Genomic DNA, 26,113 nt, shown 5'->3' with positions numbered 1-26,113 from the left:
TGTCTAGGTCCTATATGCACCTGGTTCTATTTATTGATTCCGATGTATCTTAATTCTTACTTCACTGCTTTGTAAATTTTTGTTGAATGTTAGACATTGTGTCTAAGACAATACAGATTGAGATACATATTGTTTACGTGTGCAAATAAACACGTCTCTTTTTATGCTAGGTCTTTAGTGTGGCAGCTCGAGTTAATCTAGTCAGGGGTTGAGCTGGATTCAGGTTTTCTTCTTACAGAGATTTTCAGGGCACCACTGGCTTTGAATTCCCCTGGCTTTTCCTTGTATGCTTACGATGGGGGCTGAGTTGCAAAGATTTTTTCTTAATGATTCTGTTTCTTTTAGATCTAGACTTCTCTGTAGATTTACCCATCAGAGAAGGTTCCTCTCCAGGTTCTTGCCCCTCTTTCAGAGGTAGCTGATTCTGCTTATCACTCGTCACTCGGTAGCCTGGTGATGGGGAGTGGAGAGGGTTCTTTTTGTCCTGCTTTAGCATCAATCTTAGGCAAACTGTGTTCCTGGATCTTGGGGCTTTCACAGTGACCCTGCCACCACGCCTGTGGTAGAGGACCTCTAATGTTCTGACTTTGCCCTGTTATCAAAGATTTGGGTTGTTTTCTTTTTTTTTCCTTAAGCTGCAATAGATTTCCACATGTCCCCTGAAAGCAGCAGGGTTTTCTGCCCCTCCCTCAGTGATTTATGGCTCTTGATCAACAGTGAGGATTGACAGGAATGATCCAGTGCTTTTCCCGCAGTGGTTGCTGCTTTCCTCTCTGAGGCCTGATCAAGTAGGAGGCAATCTCTGCTGTCCCAACCTGACCCAAATCTTTCTCATGAGCACCTAGAGAAGGGTGTGGACAAAAACCTGAGATTAAGTGCAATCTTCCCCTGTGTCTGTAGCTCCAAAGATTCTAGAGTGCATACTAGCCAACACAGCATTTAGAAATTGTTCAAACATTTAGCTGAGTTTTTCTTACCAGTTTGTTTGGTGCCCCATTCCCCTTGCTACCATGTTTCCTGCAGGTGAACCCGTGCTCACATCTTGTCTCTCTTCAGAAGCAGCTATGTTTCCTTAGACTTGAGACTATTTGATTGTCCTATGAACTCAGATCTTGATGGGTTCAAGAAAATGTATGATTTGTTCGATTATCAAATCTGTCTTTGTTGGAGTAGGAGGAATGCTTTCTACATCCTCAGACAAAACCAGCGTCCCTCTCAATCAATTTTGAAAATATGACTTCTAGGATTAAATATAAATATAATATCTGAATTACACGACAATTTGATAAATGTAACATAAATTTAAAGCTTAAAGTTGTTTTGAAACACTGTTAATCAACATAAAGTTTCCTCATCTTGAACTCCCTTAGAGTCACAAAATAAAAACGAAAAGGAATTGATGCAGAAAATGTTCAATTATTGAACAAATAATTGAACCCATTTCATATGTGGGATTCACTGTTGGTATCATTAATTCAGTATATGAATAATGACATTATTGTTTGGGGTTTTTTTAGTAGCAAAATTTGGTTTGATGTTGAAGTAACACATAAATGCCTTTTCGAATCCTAAATTATTTGGGAATGTAATATTAAATGGTGTATTCATCACATGCTAATGATTTAATAGCAATGGACGTGTTTTAATTCAGCATTCAGCCATGTTTAACTCATGAATTGTCATCATAAATTGTAAGTTAGTTCTCTAGTGAGATACTAAAGTAATTTTGGTTATTTTTTGGCTGAATCTTAAGTAATTCAAATAACTTATGTTTTTAAAATATAGACAACATTATTATTAAAAACGTAATTTAATTTTCAGCACTTAAAAATGCCATCTTTGTACAAACTCCTTCGTGATTTTATTCTAATTTCAATCTAAACTGTATTGGGAAAATGGGAAATAAGACTTTGAGGAAATAATCCCTTTTAAAAAGTTTACACTCTAACAGAAACTGAGTAGAAGTAAATTAGATTTGGATTAAAAAAATACACATCTTGGGCCTGGCCCTGTGGTGTAGTGGTTAAGTTTATGTGCTCTGCTTCAGTGGCCTGGGTTCGCAGGTTTGGATCCCAGAACCTACACACTGCTCATCAAACCACGCTGTGGGAATGTCCCACATACAAAATAGAGGAAGATTGGCACAGATGTTAGCTCAGCAACAATCTTCCTCAAGTAAAAAGAGGAAGGTTAGCAACGGATGTTAGCTCAGGCCAACCTTCCTTACCAAAACAATTTAAAAAATAAATAAATAAACATCTTTACAGTTTAATTCAACAATTTTTTCAACAAGTATTTATATGGTGTCTCTTATGGCCAGACATTGTTCTGGATGCAGGTATGGACAAATGTGAAGGGGAGTGACACAGTCCTAGGAGATCAGAAAGTACAAATATGACTTCAGCACAATTATAAAAGGATCAGAAAAACACCAAAACAAAGCCAAAAGCCAAATAAGCATATATGACAGAAAAAAGTCAATTTCATTAATATTGAAAAGCTTCTAAAAATCAGGAAGAAAGTACAACAGCCTAATTGAAAATGGGCGAAGTGACATGAGTAGTATACATAAGAGGAAAAACAAATCATTTTTAAACCTGTGAAAAGACACATAACCTCACTTGTAATAAGAGGAATGGAAAGTTAAGCTATAAATTGTTATTTTTCACCAGTCACATTGGTAGGATTTTAAAAAATTGTCACATACTCTATTAACAGAGAGAAAGAGAGACAGGCAACCTTGTATGCTATTGGTGGGAGAGTCAATTGACAGTCTTTGGAGGAAATTTGGCCAATGTCAATCAAAAATAAAATATATATAACCACTTCCAACAATTTGTTTTACTCTTCAAGTGTCCAAAATTGTATTAATATGAATATACATGTTTACTTATAATAAGCGAAATATATCAAATATCCATTAATAAAGGACATTCATTGTATAATATATATGTAAAGTATAAAAAGAAATATATATTGTATAATGTGTCAAATACGTTATCATACATTCATACAAGAGAATGCTGTGCTACTGTTAAACCAAATATTGGTTTTAATAGGAATTATCATGGAATTATCTCTAAGATATATTGTTAAGTGGAATACGTAAATTGCAGAACGTTGTAGAGAATATGTTACAACTTTTTTTAGCTATATAAATGTGTGTCAGTGTGCTTTCATGTGTAGAATTTAATTTATGGAATATTTTTGAAGGATACAAAAGAAAATTATATGAATGTTTGTCTCCGGAGGTAAGCTGGGGACTTGGGGAAATATTGCAAAAAAAAGACCCTTATTTTACTTTGTATAATCTCTCTTCCTTCTAAAATATATGTTATTCATAAAATTATTAAAAAGATATTTAGTAACATAGGTGATAATGAATGCCTTGGTTTGGGTGGTAAACTCAAGATGCAACTAAATAAAATCAGTTAGTGTCATTTGGATATGGGTAGTTAGAAAAAACTATAAAAGATGACACATATTTCTGGCTTAGTATTTTCTGGCTTAGTGATCAGATTCTATCAAACTCATTCTCTCTCACATTTGCCAATATTTATTTCACTTTCTTCCATTACCAATTTCTGAAGTTTCATAGGGAATATATTTGCCTGTCAGACAGTAAACAGCATTATCCACTAGTCCATGGGGGAAGATGCAGGATCAGGAGCTCCTGAAGGCCAGGTACGTTAGTGCATCTCAGTCTGGGCTGTGAGTGAGGGTGGGGCTCCCCAAAGCAGAACCCTGGCTGCTGATCGACTGTATATGTATTTGTTAAAATTTCTTTTCTTTATGAATTAATCACTTTTTAAAATATTCTCCATTACAAAAACATTAGAAAATATATTTAAATTGTTAACATATTATAACCAACAAAATATTACTTCCTTTAAATGTAAGATTTTTATAAAAATTAAATAAATATGTTCTACGTTAGCATCTGTTATAAATTATGACCTATATCCATCCTACCACGCATCCCACACACAAAGTGACAGAAGTACATGATAGATGTTTCTGTTCCTTATGGCTTGGGCATGTCTGAATCCACTTCTTCCAACTTGGCTAAGATCTTTTTCTTTGTTTTTAGTTCCAACATTAACTATTTTTAATTCATTAGTTTGGCACACTATGATAATATGTAATATGGAACATATTCTATACCTTTAGGACTAGCTGCAAAATTATAGACATAGAATACATTTCTAAAACAATTCCTCCAGGGGACCTAAGCCAAATGTGACTCAACTGAACAAAGATCACTCAGAGAAAACTGTGCTTTTCTTTTCTTACTTCCTACCGCACTTTCAGTAGCTCATTTTACCAGCCAATAAGATGTAAATAAAAGTGTATGCAATTTTTCTTATTTAGCTAACATTTTTCTGAAAAAGTGTTTAATAATCAAGTTTTTAATTAACGTATATTCATACAGAAAAATTTGCTGCTTAAGGAAAACAGGGGTAAATCTTTTAGAGTTGTAACTTATAATGTTTGATTTTTTTCTTTCTAAATTTTTAAGTTGTTGCATAATGGATCTTTTTTGAATATGATATAACAAAGTAGCATGACGGGAATTATTCATATCATTCATGGTAATTAATGCTGCAAAACTGTAACATCTTATTGTATACATTACGGTGAGCAAAGATTTGGTAGAATTTCTTAAGCATAAATTAAAGGGAACATAGAGCAAGCCATTATCTCAAAATATTATAAATTCATGAAACTTTCTTCTTGGGAGTTTAGCTAGTTCCAGGACATAACCTGACATTTCCTCAATAAATTAAACAGAGAATTACCATATGACTCAACAACTACACTCCTAGGTACACACCCAAGAGAAATGAAAACATATATCCAAACAAAAAACTTGTACACCAATGGTTATAGCAGCATTATTCATAAAAGCCAAAAAATGGAGATAATCCAAATGCTTATCAACTGACAATGCATAAACAAAATGTAGTATACCCACACAATGGGATATTAATCAGCCATAGAAAAGGAATGACGTCCTGATACATGAAACAACAGGGACCAACCTTGAAAACATTTTACTAAGTGAAAGAAGTCAGTCACAAAAAACCACATACCATATGATTCCACTCATATGAAAGTTCGGATTAGCAAATCTGTAGCAGTTGCTTAAGGCTGGGGGATATGGAGAGTAATAGCTAAAGGGTACAGGGTTTCTTTTGAGGTCATGAAAGTGTTCTGAAATTGACTGATAATGGTGGTAATAGTTGCACATATCTGTGAATATACTAAAAACCATTAAATTATATACTTTAAATGGGTGAATTTAAATTGTATGATATATGAATTATGCCTCAATAAAGCTGTTTAAAATTTTTCAAAGGGAAAAAGAATCTGACACTGGACAGGTCAGGACTGGTGTAGCTACTCAAAGTTGTCATCAGGGTCGGAATCTTCTGCCCATCCATCCCTTGCATGCAGCTTTGATCATTAAGATTTCAATGTGACTCCTTCATGTCTAACTCATGACCACATTCCAATAAGAAAAAGAAGCAAAAAGTGTATGGCATCTATAACAGGAAAGCAAAAATTTACCCAGAAACCTTCATTTTCTTGCCTTTGGGGCCAGAAATATGGCCGTCCTCAACAGCAAGAGAGGATGAGGCATTTGTTACCTTTACCTGGACACTTTTTCACATAAAACAAAATCTGGGGAAATGTATATTAGGTAGGTAGTTCATGGAATATGTCACAAATTTCTATTAATAAGAGATATTTGAATTCTACATGTCTTTCACTTTTTACCAGGGACCAAGGTTCAGAAGATCTTTTAAAAAATCAGTATTAAGGTTATAGAAAAATAGGCACTTATGATAAAAGAGACTCTGATACTAGAACAATAAGCAATTAATACTGCCTTCTTAATCATAAATATTATCCTACTATTATCCATCTTCACAGAGGATTTTTTTAACTTAGCAAAAATCATATAGGAGCAAAAGGCTGACATTTAATTGTTTGTTTATAATTTTCTTAATAAATTCATAAATTCAATGGATTTATTAATTCAGTTACCATTGAAGATGTTCTATTGTTCATGCCATCTCAAGTTGATAGGCATATACAGCCCTCTAGTTTGATGATATTATAGAGGAAATTTTAACTAATAGGATGAGGTTTAGGGATGTTTTACATTGGAAGTTATATTTGGACTAATTCTTAAAGGAAAGTTGTTTCTAATCAGAGAAAAGAGGAGAGGGCAGTGAATACCAGAAGAACAAGTGGTAAAAATACAGAGGGGTGTTTTACAAAAGTGATGTTGCAGAAAATAGTGGGAAAAAAAACCCCTGCAACAAGTAAGCAGGTACACAGAGAGGGCATGAGGTGAGATGTAGTTGCTGAAGTAGGTTAAGCTACTAATTAGCATGGATCTTACTGTATGGACCATGTGAGCCACTGGGACAGTTTAAGAAGAGTTAGAAGAGGCCACGTACATTTTATAAACTATAAATAATTGTATAAATGCACCAATGAGCAGTGCATGGCTTGTAATGTTAGAATCCTGAAAAGGACTCCTTATAAAGTTCAAAAGAAATCTAGTCTCTCTTTGGCCTGGGGATCACAATTACTTCACCTTCAAATGATTTACTATACTGCAGTGCACACCCAACATGATGATAGGGTGGTTATAAAATATGTTCTAAAATATCTTTTTAAAAAAGGAAGGATTATATGAAAATTAAATTTTTCTTTGAAATGCGTAAACTACTGTGAGCAGAGATTCCAATAAAATGATTACTTTTTCTGGATCATATTTATATTAGCTTATTTTTTCAGAGTTTATTCTTATTACTAAGATTTTATCTAGTCTTTTGTAGAATGTTGCAATCAACTGGCATTGTACCTATTACTTTTAGTCATGTTTTTATTAAGAAGCATTGTAACTGAAAGAAAACCTATTTCATTGTAACATACAATACCTTTTTTCATATATTTCAAAGTATCTTATTTTATAATATTTTATATACCCAAGAATATAGTAGTAGGTTTTTCAAGTATCTTATTTTATAATATTTTATATACCCAAGAATATAGTAGTAGGTTTGTTTGCTTGCTTTACCAACGTTCTATTTTATTTTGGAAGGTGTGAGGGAATCTCTTTGAGATTTACTTGCATTAGGAATCTGGAATATTTCTAGAACATTTCAGGTATAAAATTAATATACAACAACTTGTATAAAATATTTTTAACAGTAAAGCTTAGGCTTTTTTCTGACTCATGAGTGGTTCTAGAAATAGCACAATTTAGAATAAAATCTTAGGGAAAAAATGTAATTTTATAAAGAGAGTCATATTTTAGACAGTGCTGGAATCAAGATTCATGGTTTTCATCATGTCTCTGCCACTAACTTCTACTGTGGATCCTACTGGCCTAAACCCATTCTCCCCAAGGTGGAGGGAACATGTTTTCTCTCTCTTTTCTTGGGCAGTGTAGTGTGGATGGTTGACACCTGGAATTGCTATTACCATTTTTCCACCATGATGAAAAATATCCTACAGCCAAAGGTGACACAGGAAGACAGAAATGAGAGAATCACTGAGAAATGGAATTGGAACTCTAAATCATTCCTGAAATCCTCCCACTTCTAAAACCTTAAGGTTTCATGAGCTGGTACAGACCTTTCATTGTTTAAAAATGTTTTCATTGAGCTTTCTAATACTTGCTAATGAAAATCACACAATTGACAGATTAGACTATTCAAAAATTAAAAATAAAATTCCATCAATATATATCGCCTTTTGTATCATAAAAGATAGTGTGATGTAAAACAGAGACAGAGGCATGAGTTCTAATTTAGTTCAGTGTGCAGAGTGTCCTGAACAAGGAACATGCACTGGAGATAGAGGGTTGCATAAGAATCTGAGTCTCATTTCAGAGTTAAAGGGACTAGGAAGAAAACTGGCTCATAAAAAGAAAATTTTGCTAAAATATTGTCAGTGTGTATGAGCGTGTGCATGTGCAAATGCTATGATTAGGGTGTTCATAAGAGAGACAATCAACACGACTTCTGAGAGTGTCTGAAGGAAACAGTCATTACTAAATTGAAGAAAGCAGGATGACTTAAGACGTGAACAAAGACCAAACATCACGAAATGGCTAATTCTTATCATGTAGCTATTTGACTAAAACAGAGAGTGTAAGGCAAGGATGAAACAGAGATGAGCTTGCAGAGATAGGTTGTGAATGAGTGATATGCATTATGCTGAGAAGTTCAGGCTTAAATACTCTTAAGTTGTGAAGTAACAGTATTTCAAGCAAAAATATTAAGTCTACTGATATTTACTGAAATCAACAAAACACATGGAGTACATTCAGAGACTGATAGCAGAAGAAAGAAATTATGCATATAGATGAAGAGAATATTATTTAAAATAAAAGTTCCTGAAAGTTAAGGGTTTATACTGACTAAATCACTTAATCACAAACATTTAAAATGACACCATGCCCTCAAATTTAAGACTAGATAGAAGAAATTAATAAAGTTTTATGTATTTGACATTTTGTTTAAACTTAGAGGAAAGTGTATTGTTCGGAAGAATAAAGAAAAATACCATTTTATTCTGTAGAGATGGACAGCAAGATGGCAAATCATAAACTGTGAGAACAGTCTATCTTGAGCAGGTTCCCAGTTCCACATGTAAGGAGCTTGGAAGTCATCACTCCTTCCTGGCAACAAGTAGAAAATTGAACAGACAGAAAAATCAACAATGCTTCTTGGATCATTAATTGAGAAGAGAACATAGGCAAACCACTGCCCACAAGACTGGAGAGACATACAGGCGAAAACAGGGAGTTATGGCTTACCAGAGTAGAAACTCACAAGCAGAAACCACCCCAGGAACTAGTGCTGGGGTAGGAAAACCTGAACTGTAATTGATGAATTGCTGGAGACTCAGTGTGAACAATTCAGCATTAAAAACTCTAGGGGATCCAGTCCCAGGGGGCTCCCACTGTATTGCGAGATTCACCTTCAAGAGCTCAACCAAGTCCCCACAATAAATATCTGAGAAAAAAGTCCTTTCATATATCCAGCAAGGAGAAGCAAAAATGAAAAATTTTTAAATACAGCATCTTCTTCACAAGGCCTGCTCTCAGGGGAAACTGGTTAACCAGAGCCTAATCTGCTGGGGTGTTATCAAAGCCTAACTGACCTGGAGGAAGGGGAACACCCAAGTCTAGCTCACTCTAGCCATCCTGTCCCGCCTAAGGGAGAGAAAAACCTGAGAAATTCCTGTGAAGTCAACAGTCCAAAGGTATGGGCTCACTAGAAGACTGAGACCTTATCATCGGACTATAGAATGCTTCCCCTCCCCCTCCACCTCACCATCACTAATACTGAGTTCTATTTACAGCTACTCCTTTTACTCAGTACATCACATCCAGCTATCAGGAAAAGTTACATGGCATATCAAAAGGCAAAAAACGCAATTTGAAGAGACAGTGCAAGCATCAGAACCACACATGGCAGGGATGTTGGATTTATCAGACCAGGAATTTAAAATAACTTTAATATGTTAAGGGCTGTCATGGATAAAGCAGACAGCATGCAAGAACAGATGGGTAATGTAAGTAGAGAGATGGGAATCCTAAGAAAAAAACAAAATAAGTCCTAGAGATAAAAAACACTGTAAGAGAAATGAAAAATTGCCTTTGATGAGTTTATTAACAGGCTGACATGACTGAGGAAAGAATCTTTGAGCTAGAGGATATATCAATAGAATCGTTGAAAACCAAAGCCAAGGAGAACAAAGACTGAAAAAAGAAAAAGGACAGAATATCTAAGGAAAGGACTGTGGTACAATTGCAAAAGATGTAACATATGCATGATGGGATACCAAAGGAGAAAAAGCAGAGACAGAGAGGGAAGTATTTTAAACAACAATGATTGAGAATTTCCCCCAAATTAATGTCAGACACCAAACCACAGATCCAGAAAGCTCAGGGAACACCAAACAGGATAAATGCTAAAAAGTCTATACCTAGGCATATTATTTTCAAACTACAGAAAATCAAAGATAAAGAAAAAATCCTGAAAGAAGCTAAAGGGTAAAAACACCTTACTAACAGAGGAACAGAGATAAGCATTACATCTGACTTCTCAGAAAACATGCTTGTAAGAAGAGAATGAGGGGTTATAATTCAAGTTTTGAGGAAAAAAACCCCACCAACCTAGAATTCTGTGCCCTGTGAAATTATCCTTTAAAATTGGAAGAGAAATAAAGAATTTCTCAGACAAACAAAAGTTGAGAGAATTTGTTGCAAGTAGACAACCCTTGAAAGAAATGTTAAAAGAGTGCTTTAGAGAGAAGGAAAATAACATAGGTCAGAAACTCAGATCTGCATAAAGCAAGGAAGACTATCAAAGAAGAAATCAGTGAAAGTAAAATAAAAACTTATTTTTCTTATTCTTAATTCAGCTAAAAGACAATTGTTTAAAATAATAATACCAACAATGTATTCAATTGCATATGCTAATATATGTCATATATACATATATATGCTTACGTATGCTTATATAGATATATAATTTTATATAAGTGAAATGCTTATATATAAGTGTATGTATGCTTATATATAAGTGAAATGAATGACAACAATGAAACAACTGACAGGAGAGAAGAATTGGGATTTTTTTTATTATTAGCTACTCACATTACCTGTGAAGTGGTATACTGTTATTCAAAGTAGACTGGACTAGCTGTAAATGCATACTGCAAACTCTCAGGCAACCACTAAAAAAGTTGAAAGAAGAAATATAACTGATATGCAAAAAAAGGAGAGAAAATGGAATCATATAGAATGCTCGATTAAAACCACAAAAAGGAAGAAAAAGAATGGAAGACAAAAACAGGAACAAAGAACAACAAAAAGAAAAGAAAGGCAACAAATAGAAAACAGTAACAAATATGGTAGATATGAATCAGACTAAGTCAATAATGACTTTGAAAGTCAATAGTCTAAATGCACCAATTAAAAAGCAGAGATTGTCAGAGTAGATCAAAAAGCAAGACCCATCTATATGTTGTATACAAGAAATCCACTCTAACTTTTATAAAGATACATATACATTAAAAGTAAATTGATGGAGGAAAATACACCATGCTAACACTAATCAAAAGAGAATTAATCTTCATGGCAATAGAAGAGAATGGACATACAATAGGAGATATCAAACTCAGAAGGTGGAGTTAATGCATAGTGAAGTAAAGACAGCAGGTGTATAAAAGGGTTTGATCATAGCTTTCTAATCATCAGGAAGAGAACTAAATGAGATATGTGCCTGGTACAGAGTAAAGCTCATTAACTGCTAACTATTGCTTTTCTTGTTTTGATTATTTCATCTCAAGCCCTTCCCATGGGTCACACAATCAAGAACACATAAGAGCTCTGCCAGGATCAAGACTGCTTTATACAATATTATTGTGAGTTAATTTCAATGTTCTTTACTTGGCAGTATCTCCCCGGCTATCTGATTCCTTAGCTTCATACTAGAAATTTAAAGAGACTTCTCTGGCTTAACTCTCTACACTCACTCCCGGATTCTGTCAGCATTTGTCCTCTAACTCTAAGGCACACCTGCTTCCACAGTTTTGACCTGTAGGATCCAGGGTAGCCTGCAGTGGGAGGATACCAATTATATTCATTCTGTTTCTCAAATGTGTGTTGACATTTAGAAATCGCATATTTCATTTTCATTAGTGGGAAACTGCCTCCGAAATATGTCAATGCTGACGTCATTGAATCTCCTTCATTTTGCAGGTTAGTAACTTAACCAACTTCAATAAATTTTATATTCTTTTATAGACATGACCACATAACCACAGAGAGCTTTGTAAACAGAAGCCCTATTAAAATCTAGCAGGTATATTTTAGCACACAGTTAAATTAGGGTGAGGGCGCTGGAAATAATTAGTTTTCCTCTCCATGATGACAGAATTCTCAGTTACTACATGTACTCTGAGTAACACGTACCTGCTATGAGAACAGTTCAGGTTTTTAGTACACTTCTCTCAGAAGTGTAACCAAAGCCAAAAATATTACTGACTAGTTCATACCACACCCTAAAACAACCAGTGGTTAATTCTCTTGTGCTTTTGGGGAATAGACTAATCCTTTATAATAACAATGACTGGCATCAACTAGCCACATTCCATATCCATGGGATGAGGTCTAAGTACTTGATTATTTTAAAGTATGTGGCCAATTATGTGACTTTCCTGTTGTCCAGAAATAAATACCTAGAAGAGAAATGTAGTATGAGTTTATGCAGAACTGGGAAAATTAATCTCATTTCACCTTCTTAAAAGATTTAGAAGTTTATAGTATTATGGTCCCAAGAAAGACTTCTCTGGTTTCTATTTTTGTTTTAAATGATATGTAAATCCTTCTTTATCAGTTACCAAGGATAAGATGTGAGTTGAAGTAATGACTCAACTGTACCAGCAAGGCAAATGAGAGATTCTCCAATGACCATTGGAGTTGGCCAGTCGATAATGAACTCAATGAGGTAAACCAAATAAATAACAATAAGTAAATACCATAATAAAGAGTTACACACACACAGCCATTCCAAATCCTCAGAAAGCAATCCTCATTGAATCAGAATTGCTTTTAGGGTTCACCAGACAAACAGGTCAGGAAAATATTAGCCGCTGATTCCTCTCTGACAGTAAGTGATGTGTAGTAACTTATATTTGCGGAACTCCTTCTTAGTGACCAATTACAACTTCATAATCAGTCCTTTCATCTGGTAGGTCAAATCTTCTGGGACTGGATATTGTTTTTAATGTGTTAGAAATTGCATGAGAATTGAGTTCACAAGCCCTGCGTTATATTCATAAAATTCACATTGTATGAATTTCAGCACATTACTTATCATTCTTATAAGTTCAATTTTATTATTGAAGATGATATAAATAATACCAATTCTTATCGTTGAGAATTTGAATAAAATAGTAAATGTTAAATCACTTGTAAACTGTTAAATGGTATAAAATGATTTGTTGTTATACAGCATATTTCTACAACAGTTCTTGCAATGTGAGCCATGGGTCATAAAACTCTTCTCACTTTGTATATCTGAAAATGTCTTTATTTGACCTACATTTTTGGATGATAGATTAATTGAATGTCAGATTCCAGGTTGATGGTTCTTTTGTAGACAATATGGTCTTTTGTTGTTGATCAGTGTTTTTTCTCTCATTATCTCCGATATTTTGGTTCACAAAGCATTTAGCCGTTGATTTAATTTTTTACCATTTATATCTTGCTTTGCACTTTCACACATCACTTTCAGTGTGAGGTTACATGTCTCTAATTCTGTAAAAAGACATCTCACCTATATTCTTTTCAAAAATTCATTTTCTGTCCTTTCTTCTACTATTTTCTTCTGGAACCCCTCTTAGACCTATGTTGACACATCTAAACTTTCCCTCCATTTCTTTGACTGTTGCGCATACTTTACATCTTTGACCCTTAGGCTGTGTCCTGGAGGAGTTCCTCAGTACTCTCTCTGAATTTACCTGTTAGTGTTGTTGGTACTTCCAATGATTCTATATTTCATTTTCAGATTTCCAAACTGCTTCTTGTGTCAATTCTACCTGTTTTTGTAGTTTTCATTCTCTGTATATAGCTGTTATTAATCTTTTCTTAGCATCACAAATTTATTTCCTATAAATCAGTTTCAGATTGTTTTATTACTTTTATTTAGAGAGAACTTTAAAAATATTGACTTTTTAGTAAACTACCCATTTTAACATTAGTTTCTCACATATTTTGGAATTTTGATTTATATACTAATACTTAATAGGAGGGGTTTTTAAAATTATTATTCATTCTTTGTCATTATTTCCTTGCAGATCTCCAGGTCCCACAGGTCAAAATCAGGTCTCGAATTTGTAGTTCAAATAGCCACGTTGTGTTAAAAAGTGCTAAAATTATTATTTTAGTGATTTACGAGGAAGAGATGCTCTTAGATAGTAACCTTATGAAAATACCTCTTGGGAGTTGGATATTACGATAGATTGGATATTGTTCTCTACTCATCACTCCTCCCTGTTAAAGAGTTATACGTAAGTACACTTTGCTGTGTGACTTGCGTACCACACATTAGAGTAATGGAGACTGTGTATTTACTTTATTGAATTTGGCTTGGCTTAGCCTTATAAATTGCTTTGGCCAATTGGAATGTTAGCAAATGTCACCGAAGGCAAAGTTTTATATATACATACATTATTCACCTCAGCCTTTTGAATTTCCACCATCCACTAAGAACAGAACCCTCTCTTTGCAGCTGCTGTTCCCCAAATGATAAGAATTCCAATCTGTGGTAAAGGTAAATCCAGGCAAGCCCAGCTGGGATCAACTAAACTATAACCAACCCAGAGACCTATGATTGAAAAAACTATATTTTGTCATTGTAACTGATCAAGTTCTTGAAGTTATTACATAATATTTCTGTATAAATTGCTAACTAATCTAGAAGCATGAATTGGCAAGAGTCAATAAAGAAATGACTAAAGTCCTCTGCCTAAGAAATAAATATAAATTTGAAGGGAGGAGGAAAGAGAGCAGAGAGAGAGGGAAAATGAAGAGAAAGAGACACACAGACAAACAGATGTGGGTGTCATAGCAGAAGGATGGAACCTGAGGAGAAAGTAAGTTAGCAAAAAAATTCCTGGTATCAATTTAGTCAAAAAACTTTAAAGAATAGATTTATTTAATATTTAAATAAAAGTTAATTTTAAAATAATCCCTCTCTTATTTCCCAAACCTTTTGTAAACTCTATTATGCATATAAAAGTGCTGCACAGGTACCTTTTTTCATTAGACATCAAAGAAAAGCAGTTGAGTTCTATATTTCACGTAGGTGGAAGGAAAGAGAAAGTTATACTATGCAGGGGGAGACAGAAATGAAATTAAGAAAGCAGAGAAAGCAATAATTGAGAGTTAGAAATGACCATGCAAATAGAAACATGAGGGAATTTGCAGAAATCTTGGGCAGAACATCTGACTTTACACAAAAATGGGTTAAAGGGCTTGTGCCAGCTCCACAAAAATTTCAAAAGAGAAAGTTACATTTGTTGAAAATTATAACTCCCACTACTATAATTTCTCAATTCTAAGAGGCTATAAATCATCAGATGTGTGATAAATGTAGTAACAGATTTTTCTGGAAATAAAGTTATATTAATTGCATTTTTCTTTTTTTATTAACTTAGAAACAACAGGAAACATTTGCCAACGGAGTTTTAAGTTGCGTGGGTTTGGATTCTGTGAGAAGGAGACCCCATGTCAGGATTAACTGTGTGAGAGATTTACTGGGAAAAGACCTGTAAGGGAAGATGGGGCAGGGGCCAGAAAAGGATGGGAGATGCTTCAGACCATGGAGCAGGTCCAAAGTTGGTGAAGGAGAAAAACAAGGACAGAAAGTTTGGGGGGAACTGCAGTTCAGTTCTAAGAAAAGTTTCAGCAAAACCAGTGGGGAGTCTTCAAGTCAAAGTGGCCTGTGGGGAGAGGACAGAATTTCCCAGGAACTGGCCAGGCTTAGAGTCTCTGCCTGATTCGGTCACTGGTTGAGAGTGGCCCCTGCCAACTGTGGCCTCTGTGCAAATACAGTGATGGGTCTCCAAGTGCAGCACATGAGGTCAATTATGCTCCTTGCAATGGAGATGTGAGACCTGAGCAGAGCATTTTCATGGCTGTCACACTTGTATACCACTTTCTTAGGCAGATTCCACTCAAAGTTTGTGTCTGAGCCTTCTTCAGATTCAGAAGCTAAAATATTTTCTGAATTACTTTTGAATAGCACAGTGACATATTTTGTACCTTTTGTTTTTGTAATCTTGAGCTTTTTATTGTTTTTAGAATAGAATTTATAATTTTGAGTTATATTGAAAAATATCAATGTAGTGAATATATTGAAGAATTTCATATTTGGCTAAATTAACAACTTTATTTTTCCCTTTAACTGAATTGTATATTTCTGGAAGTTAAATGGCTTTTCTTAAAAGTTAGCTGGTAACTTTTGACAAATAAAGGCTCAACCTATTCTTGCCTTCAGAATGGTTGAACTAACCATCATGGACCAACATAACTAGCATAATGTTATGTTCTATTTCAGGAAATTTAGCTATATTTTAATTGCCTGTCTTGTGACAATTAACAGGTTTTGTATACAGAAATTTTTTATGTCACTGCTACAACATTTGGAGGCATTTAAATTACAGATTCGGTCTCCAGATTGAAAGCAAATCTAATTCCATGTGGTGCTATCTAAGTAAATAATGTACCTGTGGTGACTGTCTGATGGATATATATTTTATCCATCACTGAATTTGTATTGCACAAATAAAAACAAGTATATCAGAGGGAGATGTTTTTATCCTCTGGCTTCTTTCAGGATTTTTATTTATATCTGATTTTCTGTAGTTCTAGAAATATGCCTAGGTGTAGTTTTTTTGGGGGGGGTGGGTGGGTATTTTTCCTGGTTGTGTTTTCTGAGCTTTCTGGATCTGTGGTTTGGTGTCTGACATGCATTTGGGGAAATGCTAAGTCATCATTCTTTCGAATATTTCTTCTCTTCCTTCCTCTCTTTCTTCTCCTCTGGTATTCCCGTTAGGCATATGCTAGACCTTTTGCAGCTGTTCTGCAATCCTTAGATATTCTGTTTTGTTTTTATCAGTTTTTGTTTTCTTTACTTTTCAGTTTGGGAAGTTTCTATTGAGATATCCTCCAGCTCAGAGATTCTTTCCTCAGCTGTGTCCGGTCTGCTAATAAACCCATCAAAGGTATTTTTCATTTCTATTACAGTATATTTTATCTCTAGGATTTATTTTTGGGTTTTTCCTAGGATTTCCATCTCTCTGCTTACATTGTCCATCTGTTCTTGGATGCTGTCTACTTTGTCATTAGAGCCCTTAGCCTTTTAATCCTAATTGTTTTAAATTCCCAGCCTGATAGTTCTAACACCCCTGCCGTGTCTGGTTCTGATGCTTGCTGTGTCTCTTTGAACGGTGCTTTTTGCCTTTTGGTGTGCCTCGTATTCTTTCTTGATAGCTGGATGTGATGTACCAGGTAAAAGGAATGGCTGTAACTAGGCCTTAGTGATGCAGTGGTGAGGTGTGGGGGAGGGGAAGCATTCTATAGTCCTAAGATTAGGTCTCAGTCTTTTACTGAGTCTGTGCCTCTGGATAGTGAACTTCACAGGAGTTTTCAGTTTTTTCTCCTCCCTTAGGCGGGACAGGATGGCTAGAGAGTGCTAAAGTTCGGTATTTCCTTTCCTCCAGGTCAGTTGGTCTTTGATACGCCAGCAGGCTAGGCTCTGGTTAACTAGTTTCCCTTGATGGCAGGCCTTGTTAAGAAAAACAGAGTGCTCTGGTGAATTGCAAAATGGTTCCTTTTCCCTTCCTCTTGCTGGAAGCATGAAGGGATTTTCCTCAGCTGTTTACTGTGGGAATCTGCTCAAGCTCCTGAAGTAAATCTCACAAAATTGTAGGGATCTCCCTATGACTGGGTCCCCTGGACTTTTTCACTCTCGGACTTGTCTACACTCAGCCTCCAGCCATTCATCAATTACAGTTCAGGTTTTCCTTTCCTGGCACTGGTGCCTGTGGTGGTTTCTGCTCATGAATCTCTGGGTCCCATAAGCCGTGACGCCCCCTCCAATCTTGGGGGCAGCGATTTGCCCTGTGTCCTCTGCTTTCTAAGCATCCAAGAAGAGTTGAGTTTTCACTATGTTCAGCTTTTACTTGTTAGGATGAAGTGGTGACTGCTCAGCTCTTTAGGTGGGGGGTTGGAAACTGCTTTCCTAGCTATGAGTTTTCCACTGAGCGTCTCTGTTAGATTACAGCAATGCCCTTCTACTCCTAGTTTGCTGAGAGCTTTTAATCATGAATGGCTTTGGGATATGTCGAATGCTTCTCCTTGCATGTTTTTTAGATCATCGCATTTTTTTCTCAATTTTCTGCTAATGTGTTTAATTTCATAGATTGATATTCAAATTAACTAACTTTGAATCCCTGGGATAAATCCTTTTGATTGTAAAGTGTTATATTTTAAAATATTTCTGGATTCAAATTGCCAATGTTTTATTGAGGATACTTGCATCTTTGTTCATGAAGGATATTATTCGGTGATTTCCTTTTCTTAAAATATCTTTGTCAGGTTTTTCATCAGGATTAGGCTCATAAAATGAGCTGGGAAGCATTCCAATTTTTTATTTTATACATTGGACGTTTTAATTTTTTCTTCCTTTTTTCCCCTTGATCAATCTAGGTAGGGATTCATCAATTTCATTAAAGTTTTCAACAATTTGGCTTTTGGCTTTATTTTTCCTTACTGTTTGCCATTTTTCTATTTCTTTTCTTTATCATTTCCTTCTTTCCTTTTTCAAAGATTGGCCTTGAGCTAACATCTATTGCCAATCTTCCTCTTTTTTTTTCTTTTCCCCAAAGACCCCCCAGCACATAGTTGTATATTCTAGTTGTAAGTCCTTCTAGTTCTACTATGCGGGATGCCACCTCAGCATGGCTTGATGAGGGGTGCTATGTCCACGCCCAGGATCCGAACTGGCAAAACCCTGGGCCGCTGAAGCAGAGCGAGTGAATTTAACCACTCAGCCAGGAGGCTGACCTCTATCATTTCCTTTCTTATACTTACTTTAAATGTAATCTTCTGCTCTGTTTCTGGCTTCTTAAAGAATTTGATTCTTAATTTTAGACCTATTCATAGTTTTAAGTGATATTTTCATATCATTGTATAATTCTATGATTATATCATTTCCTAATAATTCTGGAAAAATATCTTTTTGAGGGACTGCATTGTATTTTTTAAATTTATATTTCAAAAATTCCTTGTGGAAAATTTTGAGAACATAATCCAAATTTTTTGATACATCATCACAGAATAAACATTGCTATCTCAATAAGTTATGGAATTAATAATATTCATAGTTGGGTTATACTTTAAACATCAAGAACAATGTCCAAATTAATATTTGTTTCTTTGCTAATTATTATACCTAGGGTCTAAGTCTTCAGGCTATATTCACAAAGTCCTAAAGAAATTTTGATGTAAAAGAAGGTTTTGGATATCTAGATATCTCTAGTAAGTATTTCTTTGACATGTAATAAAAATAAAATCTAGAAGTGTGATAAATATTCAAAATAATTTTCAAAAGATATATTACCTTTTTGTTCAAATCATGTTTTCTTTCTGTCTCCTTCCTTGTCCCAACCCACTCCATCTACTGCAGTCTTAAGAGTCCATTCTTTTGAAATCAAAGAACACACTGTTAGCTAAGAAGAAAAATATGTTCTCATAATGTAATTTAGAAGTTTAGATGCTTCCATAAGTCCTCATATATTTCAAAGGACAAGAGTGTAAATGAGTTTTCAGTGTTAGACAATTCAACTCATATCAAATTAACAAGTAATAAATAACTTTAAAAAATAATAATTAGAATCATTTTTCTCATATAGCATTGGCTTTTTATTGCTCTGTTGACGTTATAGAAGAAATGATTTGGAAAAAGAGAACATTACTTGCTTCAAATGGCACATTATTTAGTTAATTCTTTAGCAAGTTCACCATTGTCAGGCTTAGATTATCCAAATTTTAAAATCGGATTTTGAACAGTCATTATTATACTGGATGATATTTAGCATTTTTCATCAGGGTTTCTGATCCCTTTATGTTCTTCCCCAAATAATAGGCTGCATGATGTTAAACATAATGGCATTCTATTTTGTGTCACTGGCAAGAAGCCCTATCTGACTTCAAACTTACACAAATAGACAGAGCTCCTTTTTATTATTTACTGTAAGAGAACTTGGAAAATATTTTATAAAATTAACAACCACATTTAAAAAACAATAACTGCATTGACTGTATTCTTAGAAACAAAAGAATATTTGTAATTAGGAATATTAAGAATGTAAGTTCAAAAGGTCACCATTTTCTTTTATTGTGTGCTGTCCAGCTGCTTATGATGATTTCCATGAATTTATGTCAATCATGAAAATGAAGTATGTATCAAGAATTTATTATATTTTGTGGGAGGCCATTTAAAAGATTCTTACTTCTATAAGACGGTCTAGTCTTATTTTCTAGGGATTAAAGAAGTACACAAAAGAATAAAAATTAAGATACAAAAATAAACAGTTTATCTTTAATTGATGATAGACATCTATGTCAGCATTTCATAATCATAAAATTATAATTATCGTTTAATGAGTGCCTACCATGTGCCAGATACCATGCCAAGACCTTTGCATGCATTATCACTTTTAACTTAATCCACGTAGCAATCGAATGTGTACTCTTATTATGTAGGCACTGAGTTTTTTAGTAGCTAGATAATTTGCCTTGTTTATTCATTTATTCACTAAATAAGTGGTGAATAAGGATTCATTGCACTCAGATATATCTGACTGCAGATCTCAGATTGTTAACCATGTCACCTCTCCATGATAACTCTCTTACGCCTCATATGCAGAAAAATAAGAATTTGCAGGTAAGTCAAGTCAACTTTACTAATTAGGAAACATGGAATCAAAACTATTGACATTATTAGTTTCGTCTCTTTCTCTATACTGTGTCTTTTTAACATCCTAAATATATAAGCATTTGTTTTCTGGTACAATATATATAAACTATCGTATGTAAGCATTTTGAGGAATCATTTTCCTTTCTTTTTTCTCCAGCACCTAACACAGTACTTGGCGAGGACAAATGTTATTTGAACCAAACTGTCAGATTATGAACTTCAGAAGTATATTTAGATGCTCCCACAGTTCTAAAAGCGGCTTAACATTTAAGAAAATCACAACTAATTAAAATCAGATTTGGAAAAATTTACTAAAGTAAATAAAATGTGACATCGTATATATGCTAAGTCAAGGAATTCCAAAGATGTTCAATTTATTATCCACATGTATCATGCTTCAGAACCTGGGTGTGGTACACATTCATCTCATGATTTTATTTCAGATCTAAATATGTGCAAGTGATGTCCTCTTTCACCTAAAGGCAAGTTAATAAGTATTCACTGAATGATGAAAGTGAGTTCAACGTGTCTCTTCCTAACATGTATAAAACAACCTATGTTAAATTACAATTTTCATAGAAGGATACCTGGACCCTTCTTGTGGACTCAAGTAAAAAGCATCCATCTGAGTTTGGATATATGCTAATTTCCAGGGTGAATCAGATTATCTATCAGAGAACGTTATATGGGATAAACTGAGTACAGTTAAAGACACAAAGTGCTGAAGAACAAAGTCTCAGTGACCAACAGTCTGAGACCAGGATGAAAATAATCATTGTTAACGTTGACTCAGTGATCACCATATGTCTGGTACTAATAGAAATCCTTTAGAGATTATCTCATTTGAGCCCCATGATGGGTTTTCTTGTAAATAAAATAACTACAACCCCCGTTTTTGCCAATGGGAGAAAGAGAAACTTACAGAGATCAGTGACATGCCAGAATCATACAATTAGGAAATAATAGTTAGGATTTGCTCTATACTATCCATCTCTAGAACTCATACTCTTAACCCTAAAAATAAAATATTGTCTATAATCAAGAGTATCTATAAAACATTATTTGAATTAAAAAATTAGAATATATTGACTCTAAACATGTAGGTAAACATCAGAAAAGACTCTTGGAGTATTGGAATTCAGGAGACTAGGGCCTTATCTTAGCTCTGAGCAAATTACCTATGATTTACAGGCAACTCACTTTATCTTTTTGTGCCTCAGTTTGTCAATTTGTATATCAAGAAGACTGGAAAAGATGCACTTACTATCATCTTCCTTCTCACTCAATATTTGTAAATACCCAGCTGCATTATGGTGTGTTTTCTCCTGTATCTGATTTTGCCACAGGCTTCTCTTCCACTTCCAGTACACAGTGATATTTACATCAACGAGGATGAAGTTAAACATCAGACATGGTGTAAAATCAGGCTCATAACTACTATTAATTGAAATGAAGACAACTTGATTCAACACAGTACTTAAGAAGACAAAAATATAAGCTTATATTAACTTAGACTTAGGATTTCAGATTTGAACCAACCCAAGTGCTAAGCTTAAGGACAGTAAAATGATGTATCTATAAGAAAAATGTCTTTAGGGTTGTAATTCTAGGAAATAAAAATTTCTAAATATATTAAACTACAAGGGATTTTTTTATCATGCAGTAAATAAAATTTAAGTTTTCTAGGTAATCTCTTACACATAATACGAAACAATACTAAAAATTAAAATATAACACTAAATTTTAGCAATTTATCAAAAACTAAGTTACATGAATAAATCAGAAATCTTTTATAGTCTGCAATTTTGAAACTAAAATAAATGACAGTTGCAAGCCCTGTGGCGGAGTGGTTAAGTTCATGTGCTCCGCTTCAGCAGCCCAGGGTTTCACCAGTTCAGATCCTGGGTGTGGACATGGCACTGCTCATCAAACAATGCTGAGGTGGCATCCCACATAGCACAACCAGAAAGGCCTACAACTAGAATATACAACTATTTACTGGGGGACTTTGGGGAGAAGAAGAAAAAAGAAAAAAAGATTGGCAATAGATTTTAGCTCGGGTGCCAATCTTTAAAATATATAGATGTATATATATGCACATATATATATATGTATATATATATATTCCTACTTTAGTTACAAGCGATTTATTCTATAAAGAAGATATTCCAAATGTTGTTGGGAAACTAAACAGTATTCACATGGATAAATAGAAGTAGTTACAGTTTCATTTATGGACTAGACCTTGTTTGCTTGTTCTTTGATCCCATTCTACTCTTATTTCTCTTTCAGAGATCTAAGCCAAATATGTATTTGTAAATTTTATGGAATGAATTTGTTTAACATATTCAGCTGGATCTGTTCCTTCTGACTCATGCAGGGAAACAGCCTGGCCACCCACCTCAACAAATGCTTGAGGCCCACATGTAGCCTGCAGACAGCACCTCCCCCCACGGAGCACAGGAGCAGGAGGCCTGTGTCCTGTTATTTGCCACCGGCATTGCCCGCCACATGTGGGCACCGACGCAGATACTCAAGCTTGTTCTCTTGCTCCTGCAACATCAGAGCTGTCCACCATCTCAGGCAGCTATTTCTGAAGAACAAGAAAAAAGGATTGACTTTCTTTAGGTTCTAATTGAATACTGTGAGGCTAACGTGCCCCAACTTATTTAAGAGATGGATCTGATTGAACCAACCAAACAGCACCTGACTGCAACATCCTGCTACTGTGACACTGACGTCTCCTTCTAATCTCCAGTGCTCTCATCCTCAAAATAGCCTGGGGTTTTTTCCCCTTTATTCAATAACCATTCTCTCTCTATTCTCAGATAGGTCCATTTCTTAACTGTTCTGGAACTTTTTTTCTTTGAGGAAGCTTAGTCCTGAGCTAACTACTGCCAGTCCTCCTCTTTTTGCTGAGGAAACCTGGCCCTGAGCTAACATCTGTGGGCATCTTTCTCTATTTTACATGTGGGACGCCTGCCATAGCATAGCGTGACAAACGATGCCATGTCCGCACCCAGGATCCGAATCGGCAAACCCTGGGCCACTGAGAAGCAGAACATGCGATCTTAACCACTGCACCACTGGGCTGGCCCCTGGAATTTTTTTCAGAGAGAAAAATATGGAGAAGATGTTAAATTGTGTGGAGATGTTTGGCTGACTTTCATCTAGAGAAAAATCCCTACCTTAAAATATTCACAAAATAAAAATGAATTTTAGTTAAAGATCTAAACATTTATGCAAAACCTATATAATATTAACTGCAGAAATGAGGGATATAATCATAATTTTGTAATTGAATTCACGTATATAATTGAAGGTAATATCAAATAACACTCAAAATGGAAACTCTAAGAAATAAGATAGGGGGCTGGCCTAGTGGCATAGTGGTTGAGTTCACACTCTCACTTCGGCAACCCAGGGTTCACTGGTTCAGATCCCAGGCAGAGACATACACACCGCTCATCAAGCCATGCTGTGGTAGCATCCTACACACAAAAATAGAGGAACATTGGCACAAGTGTTAGCTCAGGGACAATCTTCCTCAAACAAAAGGAGGAAGATTGGCAACAGATGTTAGCTCAGGATCAATCCTCTTCACAAAAAAAAAAAAAAAGAAGAAAGATATATTAGCATGTATTAAAATAAAAATATACTATAAAACAATTTAAAAGATAAGTGACAAGGCTGAGTAAGTCATTGCGATATATAAAATAAAATGTTAAAATGTGGAATATATTTTAAGAGATCTAAAATTCTACTTTTGAAGATAAAAAACTCAGTGGAAAGAAGGCAAGTATGAATAGACAAATCACAAAAGATGAAATAGTAATGGCCGATAATCATTTAGAAAATGCTCAACGTTCAACCTCACTAATAATGAGGAAAATGTGTATCAGCACAATTAGAAACAATTTTTCACTCATTGACGAAATTTAAAGAAAAAGACTGCTACTATCAACTATTAACATGGGTGTCAGAAATGGCTTCTTTCCAATAATGTCGGAAGGAGTAGAAATTGGCCAGATTTTTAGTAAGAAAATCTGCCTTAAAAAATATATGTTAAAACCATTAATAATTACCTAGAACATAAATTGCTTGATTCGGGAGCCTAGATCTAGAATTTATTTGCCATTATCTGTACCTGGCATTGTTTTACATGCACACAGTGGACAGAATTATCAACTCAATAATTTATTCAATTATTTACTCACACGTCTGGATTGAATTATTTATTCAAAAAACACTTTGCGTTATTCCATTTAGATGGCATTAAAAATGTTATTCTGGATAATATGGCATGTTGATAGTTATTCCTATAATTTTCTTCTTACTAAAGCAAAATAGAAACAGTTGAAATAAATATGTTTATTGGCCTAGAAATCAACACCAAAGAACAAAGATCTAGGTTAAGCTATTTCTAAAGTAACTGTTAAAACAGTCTCAGTTATACCATATTCTTTTTTTCCTTTCTAGTTTCCTTTAATTTCTGTTTCTAAATTCCAATGTGTACCTTTATGACTTCCATGTTCATGTCAGCAAATATTTAGTATACATTTACTATGTTTCACACAATTTGCTATGGATTATAAGGAAAGAAAAAATAAATACAACATGGCTTAGCCCTAAAAAACTGGCTGCAGGAGCAGACACGTATGCAACAAGCAACAAGGATGCCAGGACAAAAGTGGTCAAAGCTCTAAGACGTAAAACAAATTCAGTGGAGGGAGGGAAGAAGGAAAACTAATTCCAACTCTGGCGGGTTAAAAAAACTTCATTGAGGAGTTGCATTTTATGCACATTACACAAGATTGATACTTAATTGTCTGTAAAATCATATGTTTTCTTTTTTTACAACTGTGTTCCTTAAAATGTTTCAAATAAATACCAGTTTTATAAATCCCTAGAGGAGCTTATGATTTAATATAATTCTTTAGTGATTCCTTGATGAGGTGAATTATTGTTCTCATTGTTCTTTTATTGAAAGCCAGATTCCCAAATACTGGAGAGTGAAATTGTGATGAGCACACACACCAAATATAAATCAATTGAGTGATATTCCTGAAGTTATTGATGAGAAATTGAAAAGCTCACTTTGAAATTAAAGAAAGCTTGTAAAATTTTAATGTGACATTTAGTGCTTTGTATGGACATTATATCCATCATAGTAACTAGGAAACAATTAAAAGTTTGCATAAAGGATGAATTACTGTTCTTTTTAATGTATCTTTTCATGTTATTAGATCTGTTGGCAACTTTCCCTGCTACGTGGTTAAATCTTCTTTATGCGTAAGCCACTGACACATAGGGCAAACAAAAATTTGATTTAACTCTGTGAGTTCTGTGTGCCTTTGCCTCCCTCGAACACTTCAAAATGTCCCAGGCACCTTATATTTTTCTGTTTTGTCATTTTATTAATGTCTTGCTACGCCTCAAAATAAATATAAACCACCCTACTCCTGCCATGGACACCTTAACATCATGGTCATTTGAGGAAACACTGAGGGTTTTTTTCTATTTTTTAT

The 26,113-nt window shown here is 34.7% G+C and overlaps 1 long non-coding RNA gene across 4 annotated transcripts; it reads left to right on the top strand.

Annotated features, from left to right (window-relative positions):
- The first annotated feature begins 3,563 nt into the window (after positions 1-3,563).
- On the top strand, positions 3,564-25,494 carry LOC138918803 (uncharacterized). 4 transcript variants are annotated; one of them, XR_011428566.1, is made up of 9 exons: positions 3,580-3,684; positions 11,386-11,460; positions 11,738-11,797; positions 12,435-12,545; positions 13,897-14,109; positions 15,259-15,343; positions 16,745-16,827; positions 19,063-19,144; positions 22,966-25,494. It is a non-coding gene; the product is annotated as an uncharacterized lncRNA (long non-coding RNA). The 4 variants fall into 4 exon arrangements; XR_011428565.1 differs by lacking the exons at positions 3,580-3,684; positions 11,386-11,460; positions 11,738-11,797 and having other exon boundaries at positions 12,427-12,545; positions 22,966-24,211; XR_011428568.1 differs by lacking the exons at positions 11,738-11,797; positions 12,435-12,545; positions 13,897-14,109; positions 15,259-15,343 and having other exon boundaries at positions 22,966-24,211.
- Positions 25,495-26,113: the final 619 nt, after the last annotated feature.

This window comes from Equus caballus, chromosome 18 (genome assembly GCF_041296265.1).
Source record: "Equus caballus isolate H_3958 breed thoroughbred chromosome 18, TB-T2T, whole genome shotgun sequence".
Taxonomy (NCBI): domain Eukaryota; kingdom Metazoa; phylum Chordata; class Mammalia; order Perissodactyla; family Equidae; genus Equus; species Equus caballus.
The sequence above is the reverse complement of the archived record's forward strand: the minus strand, read 5'-3'. Positions and strand labels throughout refer to the sequence as shown.